This window comes from Lycium ferocissimum, chromosome 12 (genome assembly GCF_029784015.1).
Source record: "Lycium ferocissimum isolate CSIRO_LF1 chromosome 12, AGI_CSIRO_Lferr_CH_V1, whole genome shotgun sequence".
NCBI lineage: Eukaryota > Viridiplantae > Streptophyta > Magnoliopsida > Solanales > Solanaceae > Lycium > Lycium ferocissimum.
The window spans coordinates 21668863-21686109 of NC_081353.1; positions in this window are offsets into that span (position 1 = coordinate 21668863).

Below are 17247 nucleotides of genomic sequence, written 5' to 3' on the forward strand. Positions count from 1 at the left end.
ATCCGGTAGCACATCAATAGCGAAATCGATCTCCCGCTCCGGGGAAGGCCTGGAAGCTCCTCCGGGAATACATCCGGAAACTCAATCACTACGGGGACAGACTAAAGAGTCGGCGACTTGGCTTCTATAACTTGAACCCGGACTACATGCTAAATACAACCTTTAGAAATCATTTTCCTGGCCTTGAGATAGGAAATAAACCTACCTCTCGGAGACGCTGTATTTCCTTTCCATTCCAAAATTGGTTCTCTCGGAAACTGGAAGTGAATCATTTTTGTTCTACAATCAACATTAGCATAGCAAAAAGCCAAACAATCCATGCCCATAATAATACCAAAGTCCACCATTTTCAACTCATGTAAATCAACCAAAGTACGATGATCACAAATCACAACTACACAATTTCTATATACTCGACTAGCGGATCATCAATGGGTGTCGATACCTCGAAAGGTTTGATTTACTCCGGTTTCACCCCAAATCGACTAGCAATATAGGGAGTAACATATGAAAATGTGGAGCCCGAATCGATTAATGCATATACATCAAGAGAAAATACCGATCATATACATGTGACAACATCAGGGGAGGACTTAAGATCCTGCCGTCTAGCCAATGCGTAAGTGTCACGACCCGACTAGGGCCATGACGGGTACCCGGGGCTAACCACCGAGCACCACTCATTCTATTACTCGTCCTACGTTCATTCATATTTCTGATACTCATAATCATAGGAAAACTATTTTCATTTGAAACATATTCACTTTATATACATAAGCCCTGCGGCTATCAAAATAATGTGTACATATGGTGAGAAACTGTGAGACCATACTACCCACACATGCGTATCTATGGGCCTCTACTAGAGTGCTAGACATAGAGACAGGACATGACCCCGTCATGCCCAAAACATGAATATATACATCAAAAGAATAAGTCAATAGCACCTCCGGAATAATGGGGTGCTCTCAGTCAACTAATGGCTCCTACGAGTCTGGATCGCCTCCCTGTCTACCTGTGGGCATGAACACAGCGTCCAAAGAAAACAGACGTCAGTACGAACATTGTACTAAGTATATAAGGCAAGAATGACATGAACATAATAGAGAAATCATAAGTCATAGGATGAAGATATAACCTGCGTACTTTTAAGTGTGGATACATTTCATACATATATCATACATAGGCATATCGTATGTATTACCATAGCATATGCCTCATCATATTACATATACATCATCATCGTTACATATACATCATCATCGTTATATATACATCGTCATCATTAACCCGCGTCCGGGTAACCATCATTTGCCGCCCACTAGTGGTGTCATGCCCGGCCCTCTAGGCTCGGTGTAAACATAGCAGCCCGCCTTAGCGGTGACATGCCCGGCAATCTAGGCACGGTGTAATCGTATGCATCCCGCTTTCGCGGTGGCATGCCCGGCCATTTAGACGCGGTGGAATCGCATCGTTATATACTCGTCATAAACTTAACATTATTATACACTTCATAGGCATGTCATAAGCTAGACATCATCATACATTTATCTTTAGAACATACATTAGAGCTTGGAGACAACTATGGCTATGTCGGGGTGATATGAGGTCGTGAACCCTCGATTACGTTATGGGGTAGTCATAATCGTTATGTCTCACCTTGGAGGGACTAACGTTTTAAGGTGAGTGCACATCAGGAAGACATCATTGGATTATAGTTAACATCATTAGCTTTGTAGGAACATCATATCATGAACTCTAGAATCTTTAGACTTAAGCTCATCATCATCATTATCGTATTCGTAATGTATATCTTATTTCATATGGTTATTCATGAACATAGACTCTTAGCTTTCCGGAATATAGGAGATTCATGGAGAAAGAGGAAAATCATGCCATAAGATTCATGCCTTATAAAGAAAGGACTAGCCTTATATACCTTTTCCTTTAGCTATTCTATCGTTTGATCGTTCTCCTTCAATACTCACGTCTTTACCTTCAAGGGAGTTCGTATCGACATTAGCTAAACAATTACATAAACGTGCTCACTACAGCTAGAGAAAATTGGGCAGCATTTCCTTTGTTTATACAACTTTTCCCATATTCCATATCAACTCCCAAACATCCATAACAACAATCACAGTATCATAAGTAACAATCATCATTCATTTACATTATCCACATTTCACAATTTCACTTTAATTCTCCATAATCATGATCAAAGTTCACTATCGCGTTCTTTCACATATAATACTTATTCCATGTTCTAAATTTCATTCATAACCTACTTACAATCGCAACATATCCATATTCATGATTGATTCCAAGATATGGCTCAATAATGACACTATTCCCCATTTATGACCCATTTTCTATATTCTTCTACAATCCAAGTGTTTCGACTTTTCAATACTTCAAACATCATGAAAAGACCATAAAACTTACCTTAGATAATGGGAGAATAAACCTTGGGTGGAAATACTCTCTTGCACCAAAACCCTAGTTCCCTTCTCTTGAGATTTCTTGGCTTGGATGAACTTTGATGTGTTTCATACACTTGGTTTGTTGATTTGATAAAGTTGATCATCAATTTCCTTTGGATTCTTGTGAATGAAGTATGTTGAACCTTCTAGAGGTCTTGAGAGAGATGAAGAAGTGTGGGAAATGAAATTAGTGAAGTGGGATCACATTTATATAATTGAACTTGCTCAGCCCGTAGGGACTTCCACGGACACTTATACGGTCCATGGAACATTGCACGACCCGTATAAGTGGTCGTGGTTCACCACTAAGCAGTCATCATCTCTGCTGGGTGTTATACGGACCCTTATACGGACCGTATAATGTTTGTTATATCCCGTATTTTTTTACATTGGGATATTTTAAGCTAATCGCGATAAGTTAAGGACAAGACTATTTTGGGATACGAGGTAGAGACTTTTAACCTCCGATTTTGTTTTAATGCACAAGTGCTTATAAATTTTATTTGGTATAGAAATATTATTGGAGGTTAGGGATTGATTAATTGTGATTAGATTACTAAGTAAAAATTAGTGATTAATTAAATTAATTAAGATTAATTACTAAGTGGGCCCCACCCGATATTAAAAAAAAAAAAAAAAAAAAAAAAATCCAAGAAGTGGATTTGTGACTCACAAAGGAGGGGGACATGTGTCCTCTTAGGAGCAAGCATATAAATAGAAAGTTGATGAAGACATTTCATTTCTTTCATTTCATTTCCAAAAAGAAATTCAAAGAAAAAAAAAGGGGAGCAGCCATGGCTGCTACTGTTCACGGCCAGCCATGGCTGTTTAAAAAAAAAATTTTTTTTGCTTTGATTTAATTCCAAGGTGATTTACAAGTTCAAGGAGGTGATAGCAACATCGGATATTGAATCGAAGAAGGAGAAATTGCGAAATTGGAGCAATTAAGAGTAGAAATTCCTCCGAGAAAATTGTGGTAAGATTTTCCTATTTTATGGTGTAGTTGTGTTAATAAAGTTGTAATGAAATTATTAAAATTGAATTGGACGAAATCGGAAGTAAGAAAATACATGAAATTGTTAGTATGTGAAATCGTGGGTTGAAATGATTTTGGAATTGTTATGGGCTGAGTTGTGAGAATTTTATGTGTATATCACTGTTGTTGGTATTTCTGTGTTGACAGGAGGATAATTAGAAAGTCGGGTTACGCGAATATATAGGGAAAATGCTGCCCGATTTTCGTTAGGTCCTTGAATAATGAAAAACCCTAAACGAGACATATAAGTTAAAGAATAAGTTCTATAAGCGACGGCCTACGGATTTACGAACTAGAAAATATAGTTACTAACGATAACGTTACTCTTATATTAAATAGGCTAAAAGAGCGATGAGGCGAACGGATTTACGGATAGTCGCTAACAGGTATGTAAAGCCTATCCCTTCTTTCTTTTGGCATGTCCTAGACGTAAGTAATGAACGATATGAGCTTTGGGGTAATTCTATTCACAAGTTCCGAGCATGATTTATGATTCTTATTCACTTCTTGATGTTAGAACTCTTAGAATAGTCGAGCTACTGCCCTCGAGTCTTTTATATGATTGGATAGTAAATGATGCATAAAAGTCCCTATTCTTGACAGACTCCATAATGACTAATGACCATAACTTTCATAAGCTATTTCGTATTAATTTGATGCATGTCTATGATCCCTGAGGCTTTATTTGATATAGTTCATAATGATATTCAAAGTGCGAGTATGACTACCATCCTGATACTCGAGTGTTGATTAGCCTACTTATCTATTGAGTCTCAAAGGATGATTTATATGCATATGGTTACTCACTACTCTGCACGTGCATATTGTTGTTGCATCTTTCACCGAGTCCCGAGCCGGGTATGTTATCATGCACAGTTTTACTACATTACTCACCGAGTCCCATAATGGGCCGGGTACGGTATATGATGATATAATTATTCACCGAGTCCCATAATGGGCCGGGTACGGTATATGGTACGGTATATGATGATATGATTATTCACCGAGTCCCATAATGGGCCGGGTATGGTATATGATGATATGATGATATGACTATCCACCGAGTCCCATGATGGGCCGGGTACGGTATATGATAATGATATGCATGACTTGTTTTGTAAGGCACAGGTACAGTGATTTCTTGATTATCATACTTGTCTCTTGGAATCTTTACTTCATATATGATCTTCCATATTGTATTTCATGCTTTATATACTCAGTACATATCTCGTCCGACCCCCTTCTTTCGGGGTCGCGTTCATGCCCGCAGGTACAGATACTTGATTTGGTGATCCTCCGGCTTAGGACTTCTACTCAGCTGTCTTGGAGTGCTCCGTTGTTCCGGAGCCTAGACTTTTGGCATAGATCTTCCGATAGATGTATATGTTTGTTCAGGGGTATGGCGGGGCCCTGTCCCATCATATGTTACTATTGATACTCTTAGAGGTCTGTAGACATATGTGTGGGTTGTATATAGATGATGTCCAGCTGTGTTAGCATGACTTATGTTTTGGGACGTTCCCATTTGTAGTGGCAGCCTTGTCGGCTTGCATATATATAGTTGGGACGTTCCCACACGCTATAACAGCCTTGTTGGCTTATGTACTGTTTATCTGTTGATGATTGTGACTCCTCAGGAGACAGGTTGCGTTATATATATATATATATATATATATGTGTGTGTGTGTGTGTGTGTGTGTGTGTGTGTGTGTGTGTGTGTGTGTGATAGTTGTTCTGAGATGACATCCTGTTTCTTCAAGTCCCATATTACGTTTAGTTATGGATTGATTATAGTTAACAGGTGTATATACGAGTGCCCAACTCAGGCACTAGTCGTGGCCTACGGGGTTGGGTCGTGACAATGTTATACGGACCGTATAAGTCGGTCGTATAACTCCTTCTCCCTGAAATGATTTCCGTCGTTTGTTTGATCTCCAATCCTTATGGAACCTTCTTAACACTTGTTTAACGTCTCATTAACAATATAAGGGATGTTATAACTCTTCCCTAAAGCATCTTTAAGTCATCATTAATTCGTTACTCGTAAATCTTGCCCGACACACAACACATACCTTACTTTCCTTAACAACTTTCGTCTCCTACTTCAAATGTTTTTGAAATCTCATTTAGGATCATCAAATGTTATTTCTTACTTATCAAAATGTCATACACATCATGCCCTTTGTTAGTTCATTTACTGTACGTTAACGGGAAATTTTTTCAAGGTGTAACATTCTTCCTCCCTTTTGGAACATTCGTCCTCGAATGTTAAGTCATCAGGGATTCTATAAGAATTTCGCCAGAGTTGTTTCCCTTGTAATATGGCACTACCATCCTGTCACAACAACCCACAATAACATTGCCTCACAGGGCCACATCACAATAACAATATAGGTTGGCCACACATGACCCATATGCATAAAATGAAAACATACATACCTCATAATCTCGGTGTTGAATCTTGGTTCTCTTCCGGGGGCTGAAATAAGTGCGGGTATGAGAATTTCATCTTCTCTTCCACCTCCCAAGTCATTTCTTCTCGGTTGTTATTTCGCCATGAGACCTTAACTGAGGCCACTTTCTTATTTCGGAGTCTCCGTACTTGCCTCTCTAATATGGCAATGGGCATTTCTTCATAAACTAACTTTTCTGTCACCTGTTCATCATCTATTGGAACAATCCTCGTAGTATCTCCAACACACTTGTGGAGCATTGAGACATGAAAAACTGGATGAACCGATTCAAGTTCTAAAGGCAAGTCCAATTCATAGGCTACTTGACCCACCTTGCGGATAATCCTATAGGGTCCAATGTATCGAGGACTTAACTTTCCTTTTTTACCAAATCTCATCACTCCTTTCATTGGCGACACCTTCAGGAATACCCAATCATCAATTTGAAATTCCAAGTCTCGCCGGCGGTTGTCCGCATGAGATTTTTGGCGACTTTGGGCTGTTAACAAGCGATCTCGGATTACCTTGACTTTTTCTACTGCTTGTTGGATCAACTCAGGGCCTATTAGCTGTACTTCTCCGATTTCAAACCATCCAATTGGAGACTGCGCACTTCCTTCCATATAAAGCTTCATACAGAGCCATTTGAATGCTAGAATGGTAGCTATTATTATATGCAAACTCGATAAGGGGTAAGTGATCATCCCAACTACCACTAAAATCTAAAACACATGCCCATAGCATATCCTCCAAGGTTTGAATAGTACGTTCAGCCTGCCCATCAGTCTGCGGATGAAATGCCGTGCTGAGCTTTACTTGAGTACCTAGGCCTTCTTGGAAGGATTTTCAGAACTTAGCTGTAAATTGCGCTCCTCTATCTGTGATAATGGATAGCAAAACACCATGAAGCCTCACAATTTTCTTGAGATACAACCTTGCATAATCTTCTGCTGAGTATGTGGTTCTGATTGGAAGAAAATGAGTTGCTTTCGTGAGTCTGTCCACGATCACCCATATGGAATCATACTTGCCTCGGGAACGGGGTAATCCCACAATAAAATCCATATTGTTCACTTCTCATTTCCAAGTAGGAATTTCCATGGCTTGCAATAATCCTCCTGGCTTTTGATGTTCAATCTTCACTTGCTGGCAATTTGGGCATTGGGCTACAAATTCTGCTATATCTCTCTTCATGCCATCCCACCAATACATCAATTTGAGATCATGATACATTTTTGTCATTCCTGGATGAATAGAATACCGAGAATAATGAGCTTCTTCTAGAATTCGACGACGTAATTCTGCAACATTCGAAACACATAGCCTGCCTCGGTATCGAAGAATTCCATCCATAGAAGTTTCAAATGGAGGCTTCTCTGTTTCATGAAATGTGTCTCTATAATGGCTCAACTGAGGATCTTCGTATTGCCGCTCTTTTACTTCCATGTTCAAGGACGAAACTGTGGGATTATTAACACTAACTCCTGCACCACCTGAATCAATTAGACGTACTCCAAGATTAGCTAGTTGGTGGAGCTCATGCATCAATTCTTTCTTCTCCAAAGGAGCTTCACATAGGCTGCCCATTGATCGGCGGCTAAGCGCATCCACTACTACATTTGCCTTTCCGGGGTGGTATAAAATATTCACATCATAATCTTTCAATAATTCTACCCACCGCCTCAGCCGTAGATTCAACTCCTTCTATTTTAAAATGTATTGGAGACTCTTGTTATCTGTATAAATATCAACATGCACACCATACAAGTAATGTCTCCACATCTTTAATGCATGAATAACTGCCGCCAATTCGAGATCATGTGTTGGGTAATTCTTTTGATGTTTCCGCAGCTGTCTCGAAGCATAAGCGATGACTTTACCGTGTTGCATTAACACACATCCTAACCCAACACCAGAAGCATCACAATACACAACATAACCATCTGGCCCTTTTGGGAGTATCAAGACTGGAGCTGAGGTTAATCTGTCCTTCAACTCTTGGAAGCTACACTCACAAGCATCATTCCACTGAAATTTAGCTGACTTTTGGGTTAGCTTTGTCAATGGGGCTGAAATAGATGAAAATCCTTCTACGAACCTTCTATAGTACCCTGCCAATCCCAAAAAACTATGGACTTCTGTAGGTGTCGTAGGCCTTGGCCAAGTCTTCACAGCCTCAAGTTTTTGAGTATCAACTCGAATGCCATCGTCTGAAATAACATGACCCAAAAATGTCACAAAATTCAGCCAAAACTCACACTTTGAAAATTTTGCATACAATTCTCGAGTTCGAAGAATTCCATGAAAAATACGTAAATGATACGCATGTTCGATTCGTGTGAGAGTACACCGAATATCATCAATGAATACTATTACAAATAGATCCAAGAGAGGCTCGAATACATTATTCATCAAATTCATGAACAACCTTGGGAGCATTAGTTAGCCCAAATGACATCACCCGGAATTCGTAATGGCCATAGCTTGTTCTGAAAGCTGTCTTTAGAGAATTCGCCAGCAGATGGAGGGCCGAAGCAGCCTGTGTACAGCCACCAATGAGCAAGAGGAACTCGTTTCCATATTTAGCTGGTCACAGGAGCTAGACTTCTATGATAGGATATTGTCCATGGCCGATAGGCTGTTCTCCGAATTAGTGAAAATGGGAGAGGCCACAGAAGATTGTCTGAAATCTAGAAAGATCGTCAGTATCTTCAACAAAGCGTCTGTGCAGGTTGCTGCGGGGATCTTTCGTAAGAAGAAAGAGGATGTGGCAAGCATATCCCACATTTCCAACCAAAATCCAAAAGGACCCTCACCTTCCCACCAACCCCCCACCCCTTTTGAATTACTCTACCCCTCCGTACAGCTCAGTACCCGTGTATTACATACAACCCACTTTTACCATCATTGTGCCAGCATACGCTGCTCTGCCCAGTATCCGTGTATCCACCCCTGCTTACCAACCGACACCACAACAAACATACCAGCCACCACCTCAGCAAAACTACCGTCCACCATAAAATAACCCCCCCGCAAGCCTATCAAACCCAGAACTACCAAAATCAGCCATCACCCCTACATATAATGTGTCACGTCCAGCTTTCAAAAAGAGACTGCGCGAGGGAATTCACGACGCTCCTCGAACCAAGAGCTAAACTTTTAGAGAGCCTGGCCGCGGGATAATTTAGAAAGCCCCGCCAAAGCTGGCACAGCCGGGAAGGGCGATTTCATAGGGCGGATCAAACTCGTGCCTACCACTCAGGAGGGGTCGGGCCCAGCACGGAGGATTGCATAAACCTAAAACACAAATTCCAAGATCTGATCGACAAAAGAGAAATCGTTTTGGAAACTGCTGCCTCTAACATAAACACGAACCCGCTATCGAATCATGGAAATGGCGGGGTCCACATGATAGAAAGGGATGAAGACTGGGAAGCCTGTGGAATGTTGTCTCCCAAAATTGCCAATCCTCTGGAACAGACGTGTTACACCCTGTAGTTTTCTACACTAAGATTCGTCGCACGTTAGCTGTCTTAATTTTGGACATCGGGATTTGTTTCAAGGATATATAAGGTTGGACATGTTTAACTTGTGTTTATGAGCTTATAAATTCTTGTTTGGTGAGTTACGAAAGGATTGGAGAACAAGTGAATTAAGAAAAGTAAGTTTTTGGAACTTTGGAGATAAGATGGGCAAGGTTTCGTACGATAATTTTTGTCTAACTTGAGAAAGAAATATCTCCTAGTATATTAGGAGTTTTGAAGTGAAACACAAGCCTAAATTGAAGTTCAGGAAGTCTAGTTTCCAACGCAACAAACCATGCGTTGATCCAACATCGAAATCAAATGTTATGAGCATTTCAAGAAGGACTGCTAGAGCAGGGATTAACCCTGCGTGAACGTGCCAGCGAGTGGCGCGAAGGCGCGCGCAGAGCAAAAATCGAGTCGGTGCAAACCGACTCTAAAACAAGATAAAAGGGGGGTTTACCCCTTATTTTTCATCCATTCACACCTTAAACATATCCCTAACCATCTGGAATGTTCTCCCAACTTCCACCCATAAAATTTTATCTTAAATCAAGTGAAATCTCGGGGTTTAGGTTCGGATATCATATAGTTGTGATTATAGTATCGTATTGCGGTGGATATTGGCTTGGATTCAAGCTGAATATTAAAGATATTGTGGTCCTAGTGAGAAGAAGGTATGAATCTCTCCTTATTGATATTTATTTAGGTTTACTTACGAAGATAGAGCTATTAACTAGTCGTATAATGAATTAGTTGATTGAGAAATCGGGTAAACATCGTGTGGGATATTTTATGGAGTATATTGGTACTGAGAATGATGTTGTTGATATTAGTGTTATTGTTGTTGGTTGTTGGTATTGTGATTTCAGGCTAGAGATATAAACAGAGGAGATGCTGCCCGAATTTCGGCAGATTCTAAAAGGATTTAATTTGAAGGCTTAAGACAAGCATATGAAGATAAGCCTAACAATAGTATTAATTCTTTTAAATATAGATTTACGAGCTGGGAAGGATAAGCGTTAAGTAGTTAAGGAGACCAAAAAGGTATGTTAAGGCCATCCCTTTTATTTCTAAAGGCATGATTATATAGTTGTCAACCTATACATGATATCAACCATATCCCTATTCCTAGAAACACTAGAAGCTCATAATTTTCATGATTCTTACGATATTGTTGATAATGACCTTTGTGATGATGATGATGATGATTGTGATGATGATTTCAATTCTAAAAATGCCAAAGTGGAAAGTTCTTAATGTTCTTATGATACTATTGAGCTTGTCACATGATTACCGATTGTATTCATTGTTGTTGATCTCACCTTATGATAGTTGTTCCTTCAAGGTGAGGTATAGCGATGGTGATGATTCCATAATGAAACGTCGGAGGCTACCGACCTTACGTCACTCCAATAAAGTAGTAGCTTTTATTTGGGCTCTCATGCATGCTATTGATATTATATATTTATATAGCTATTTTATGACACCGAGCTTATATGTCCAAGTATGATATCTATTGCGCGCATACCACTGTAGTTGGGTACGGATGTTACCGAGCCTTACTATGGCCGGGTACGGATATTACCGAGCCTTACTATGGCCCGGTACGAATAATACTGAGTCTATATAGCCGGGTACGGTGTTGTATTGGTATGTAAGTGGATATATGAAATGTTTCTTCTAGAAAAAGGTTAAGCAAGCATGACGAATGTCTTAAGAGGTATCCTGAGGTATAAACGGTTCCTTTATTTTACGCTATTCTTCATGCTTTTATCATGTTGCTATTCATGCCTTACATACTCAGTACATTGTTACTCAGTACATTGTTCGTACTGACGTCCTTTCTTGTGGACGCTGCGTTCATGCCCGCAGGAAAGCAGGGAGACGGATCAGGTCCTTAGGAGCTTCATCAGCGGATTTTCGGGAGTGCTCCATTTTGTTCGGAGCTGCAGTCTATTGGTACTACTCTTTTGTGTATATATTTGGGCATGGAAGAGCCCTGCTCCATCCTTATGAATTCCTGTATTCCGTATAGTGGCTCGTAGACAGATGTATATAGCTTGATATCCCATAACCTTTTCAGTTTAAATTGTTATATAATATTTTGACAGCCTTGTTGGCTTGTGTGTATGGGCATTGTTGTTGATGATTACTTAGAGATGTGCCATTATCTTGTGATCTATGCCTTACAGAATATGAAGCCCATGAGCTAGCTTTGTGGCCCACCTGGAAATGATTATGATATGTATGTTTAGAGGTCCTCGGTAGGCTAGCTTCGGGTCCCCGTCATGGCCCTCCGATTGGGTCGTGACAAAAGTGTTATCAGAGCAGTTCATCCAAAGGTGTGTCTACGAGCTGTGTCCAGTACAATATTGTTTACGGGTGTGAAGCACGCCACACTTATAAACAGGAGTCTGCGGGACATTTAGGAATGATTAACCTTTCTTTCACATCTTAAATCGTGCGATAGAACTATGTTATCAGGATTCCTTTTTTCCTAATCGTGTGCTATAATTTCAGCGATGCCTCTGAAGAGAAAAGCAACAGCAGCCCAGAAGGGAAAGATAGTGGCCGGAAGGAGGACTGAGAGGGAGCCGCCAATAGATATAGAGGAGGGTGAGTCTCAGAATGAGGTTCCATCTCGGACCTCTCATATCCCACCCATTTCAGAGGAGCATGAAGGGGCCTCAGCTCCAGTCTCACTACCCCCAGTTCCTCCACTAGATGCCTCAGCCCAAGAGATGAAAGAGGCCATCCATTTGCTGACTTAGTTAGTCGCCGCTCAGGTCCAGCGGCAAGGTACGGGACATGGTGACAGAGCTGTCAGTGCTAGAGCCCGTGATTTCATTAGTTTGAACCCTTCAAAAATTTTTAGGTCAAAACTGGATGAGGATCCACAGAGCTTTATAGATGAAATATCGAGAACCTTGCAGATAATGCATGCTTTGGATGTGGAGTCGGTAGAGTTGGCCTCCTATAGATTACGGGATGTTGCGGTTCATTGGTATATAGTTTGGATGTTTTCTATAGGAGTCAATGCTCCTCTACCGGTATGGAAAGAGTTTGTAGATGCTTTCCTCCGATATTATTTGCCGACAGAGGTTCAATGGGCTAGGGCTGACATGTTTTTGAATCTTAGAAAAGGGAGTATGAGTGCTTGAGAGTACAGTCTCTGCTTTAATTCCTTGTCAAGGTATGCTCCAGTCGTGGTAGCCAATATAAGGAACCACGTACACCGATTTGTGAGTGGTTTGGGGTCACATTTGATTAAGGAGTGCTTGACGGCTTCTCTTTAGGATGGGATGGATATTTCTCGTATTCAGGCCCATGCCCAGAATCTGGAAGAACAACCGCAACCTCAAAAGTGCGAGCGTGATTCTGATAGAGGTTATAGTAAGAGGGCTAGATCTTCAGGTGCTGTTAGTGAGTTCAGGAGGGGCCAGAGGCAACAACATTGTAGGCACTCAGGCCATTCAGTGGCTATTGCATCTCCACGATTTGCAAGCAAGAGATTGGATCGTCATAATTATTCTGGACCGGGTCAGAGCTCCAGAGTTTTGGGTTCCCAGACTAGAGGTGAATCCGATCAGATGAGACCGCCCTCACCACGGTGAAATCAATGTGGTAAGCCACATTTTGGACCATGCCGCTTGGGTTCGGATGCTTGTGGTCAGCTAGGCCATATTATGCGTGAGTGTCCATTTCTAGGCCGTCAAAGTATGGTGCAGCCTACCGGATCAGCAATCGGATCACCGTCATCAGTGCGCCCTTCAAGATAAGACACTCAGACATCAGCAGGTTGTGGTAGAGGTAGAGGGGGAGCGTCCAGCCTGAGCAGTCCTCAGAACCGTATTTACAAATTGACTGGTCGACATGACTTGGAGTCTTCACCCCATGTTGTTACAGGTATATTGTCAGTATTTTCTCATGATGTGTTGTCACGCCCCAAAACCCACCTTAGACGTGAACGGCATCCGACGTCATGAACAACATCGGAAGAACCTAAACGATGCAATAATAACACTTAAACCCGCCACGTTCAACATTCGCCTCTAATAGTTTATAAAATAAATGTAAACAGATCATGAATATATGGATTAAATCAGCGGAAGTCTTTAGTGATCAATACTTAGTCAAACGTAATAACGTGCCCGAGAGTTAATCAATAACTCAACAACTACCCACAAAAATGTATACTATGAAGCTTCTAAGATAAAGAAAGGATTAGTAGTCTGACTCATCGGGACGCAGCCCGAAAAACTAATATAATGAATAAATAAATAAATAAGGTGTCCCACGAATGAATGTGTGGGCTCACCAAATCAGCCGCAACAGCAAGTCCTTCCTAAACACCCGAAGTATCAAGAACCTACTCCTCTCCGTTACCTAACATACCATCAAAAACAATAATGGTATGCTTGAGTACTTCATACTCAGTGAGTACCTCAGGGACAACAAGTAATATGAAAATAAAGTAGAATAATAAATAAAGAAATTAGTCCTGAAAATCATGTGAAACTAATGTAAGAACAGTTATTCAGTTTGTGTATCTCAATAAGAATTATCAAAATCGATTATAAGGCCTCTTGTCATGGTAAAACTTCAAATATGCCTTTCGATTGATCATAATTGTTACACCCCGAAAAGAAGTTCGGGAAGTCTAGTTTTCAACAAAATAAACCGCTCCTCAATAGGACATCGGGGTAAGGAGATATGGACGTTACAAGTCGGGGCCGCGGACGAAAAAATGGTGCAACGCGAACGCGCGAAGGCCAAGGCCAACACGGCGCGAACGCGCCCTCTGACGAACGCGGAACTATTTGACCCCGGGTTAGGGATGAAGGTTATATTATAAGAGTGCAAGAATAATATGCATATGACATTTGGAGACCATATGGTGTAAATCAGGTAGTGCGTTGCTTGACGAAAAGCCCTCGTTGCTGTACGCTAAGTGGGGCCCACATGTTGGAGTTTTATAAAGGACATATGAGGAGACATGTGAGTAGTACCTGGAAAGTTGATCAAGTCCTAAGAAGGACCCATAAGCCAAATATGGGCATAAGCCCTCCAAAAGGACGATTTAAGGAAACATTTTCGGATTATCTGATTTGGAGGGGATAAAACGTCAATATAAGTTTGGAATTTTGAAAAATAACAAAAACGAAAGTTGTAGATAATTGAATTAGCTTTCAACCATAGGTCGTGGGCCCTCACACGATATCGGGATCAAGAGTTATGAACTTTTCTTGAAAAGAACGCGCGGTCGGAAAAATTTGGCACAACGAAACGCGCAAAGGGGCGATCGCGTTGAAGGAATTTTATGTCGGTCCAGGTGCCTGGACCGTTATATAAAGGGGTTGCCCCCTCATTTTTTCACACCAAACACACTAAAAACCCCTCAAATTTTCCAGAAATTTCCCAAACCTTCCAACCATCAACTTTTAGCCCGAAACCAGGTATAATTTTCAATTCTCGGTCCAGACGGTGTATAGTTGCAACTACAAAATTGTGTATTAACGCGTTGTGGCTTAAGCTCAAGGTGGGGGAGTGGAGATATAGCATTCTTATCGAAAGAAAGGTATGAATCTCTTGTTATTAACGTTAATCTTGGTTTATTTACGGAGAAGGAACTGTAAAATTGTTATAAAATGGTTCTGTGATGGAAATATGGGACAAACACCATATGGGATGTTTATGAAGTATTTTGGAGTTGAAAATATTATGGTTAATGTTGGTATTGTTATGATTGTTGTTGGTTGTTGAATTGAGAACTCGGGCTAGGCATATAAGCAGGGGAAATGCTGCCCGATTTTCGGCAGAATATAGAATAGTTTGATTTGAAACTTGGAATAAGTGTGCAATAAAGAGGCTAACGTTAGTGTAAATCCTCTTAAATGTAGATTGGCGAGCTCGGACGCATAAGCGTAGCCAATAGGAGGTTGAACAGGTATGTTAAGGCTCGTCCCTTTCTTTCAAAGGCATGATTCCGATGTTATGACTTCATAAATATTTCCATATCTTCCTTGTTTTCAAAAGTTAGATGTTTATGACTCCAACGCATATTTCCTTTCCTAATAATTCATAAATGTTTTCCAAAATGTTCGTATTTTCTAAATCAGAGATTTATGGCTCCGTGAGCTCTTATGATAACAACGATGAACCTATTTTTACAATGATAATGATGATGTCAAAGATGAGAATATTTTCCTACGATGATTATGATGATGATGATTCCGTGTCTAAAGGTTCCAAGTTTATGATTTCAATGACGATATAAGAATGTTGAGCTATTTCTTGATTTCTCAATTTATTCATGGATGATGACTATTTTTTAAAAGATTCCAAGAATATGACGCCTTATGAGATTTGTGACCCAATTCTATGTTTTTATGAGATTTATGACCCAATTCTATGTTTTCTCTTGATGTTATTCTTCATTGATAGTCTCACTTTATAATAATTGTTCCTTCAAGGTGAGACAAAGCGACCATGATTATTTCATAATATAATCGGTGGTTTCCGACCTTACGTCACTCCGATATAGGCATAGTTTTCTTTGGGCTCTCATGCATGCTGCTTATATGATATATGTATATGTATATGGGGAATATGGGGAAAAAGGGAGTGGCGCTATAGACGCATGGCCACCTGATCAGTTGGTGTAACTTATCATCCCGGACGCGGGACATATGTGGTTAAATGGATCGGGCCGACGTTCCTCGGCATATTTTCTGTATATATGAACAAGAAATGTTTTTCAAAGAAAGCTAAGCATGCATAGTATTCGCCCTAAGAGGCACTCACATGTACGGAGTTACTCTTTATCTCACGATATGCTCTATATTTCCATTCTGTTATGATTCATACTTTACATCCCTTACTATATTACTATTCATACCTTACATACTCGGTACATTATTATTCTTGCGACATCCCTTCTTGTGGACGCCGTTCATGCCGCGGAACCCGGGTAGCGATCGAGACGATTCGCAGCAGTAGGACCTCCCCTCAGCAGCAGTCAGTACGCTCTATTGATCCGGAGCTACACCTCTTTTGGTATGCTATTCGGTTACGTACATATATAGATGGCGGGGGCCTTGTCTTGTCATTTCTACGGTTTGTACTCCATAGAGGTCTGTAGATAGTGATATGTAGTCCTGATATTATGCAGCCTCGTCGGTGTTTATTTTGTTGTGCAGTATATATGTGCAGCGGCCAAATCGGCTCACGCTGTTATTCTCAGTGTTTATGTTTATATGTATGCGTTGGCCGTGAGTTCCAGGTACGGTGGTTTTTATGTTGATTGTTCGGGAGACAGTATAACTCAGTTATAGATTGTATATGGGCCCAGGATAGTCAGTGAGAAGTAAATGCAAGCACAGGAGTGCTTGGCCAGTAGTGGTCGGGCACTTGTTACGGCCCATCAGTTTGGGTCGTGATAATAATTAACAACAATGATTCCATGAGAAAATAAGAATATCACACATGCCGATACATGCCCAAGAATCAAGCATATCGAAGGAGTGACCGTAGAGGTTCCCTTGTCACAACGCACCACGCCGGAATATGAAATTCAACGGTGGCTATCCTTCCTCCCGAATAGCTAGGCATAATCACACCTTAGATAGCGAACCGGAAGTTGGCCACTCTTATCCCGAATGGCTAGGCATTATCACACTAGGATCCATAGTGGCTACCCTTCCTCCCGATTAGCTAGGCCAAACACAACAATCAAATTCATAGCATGG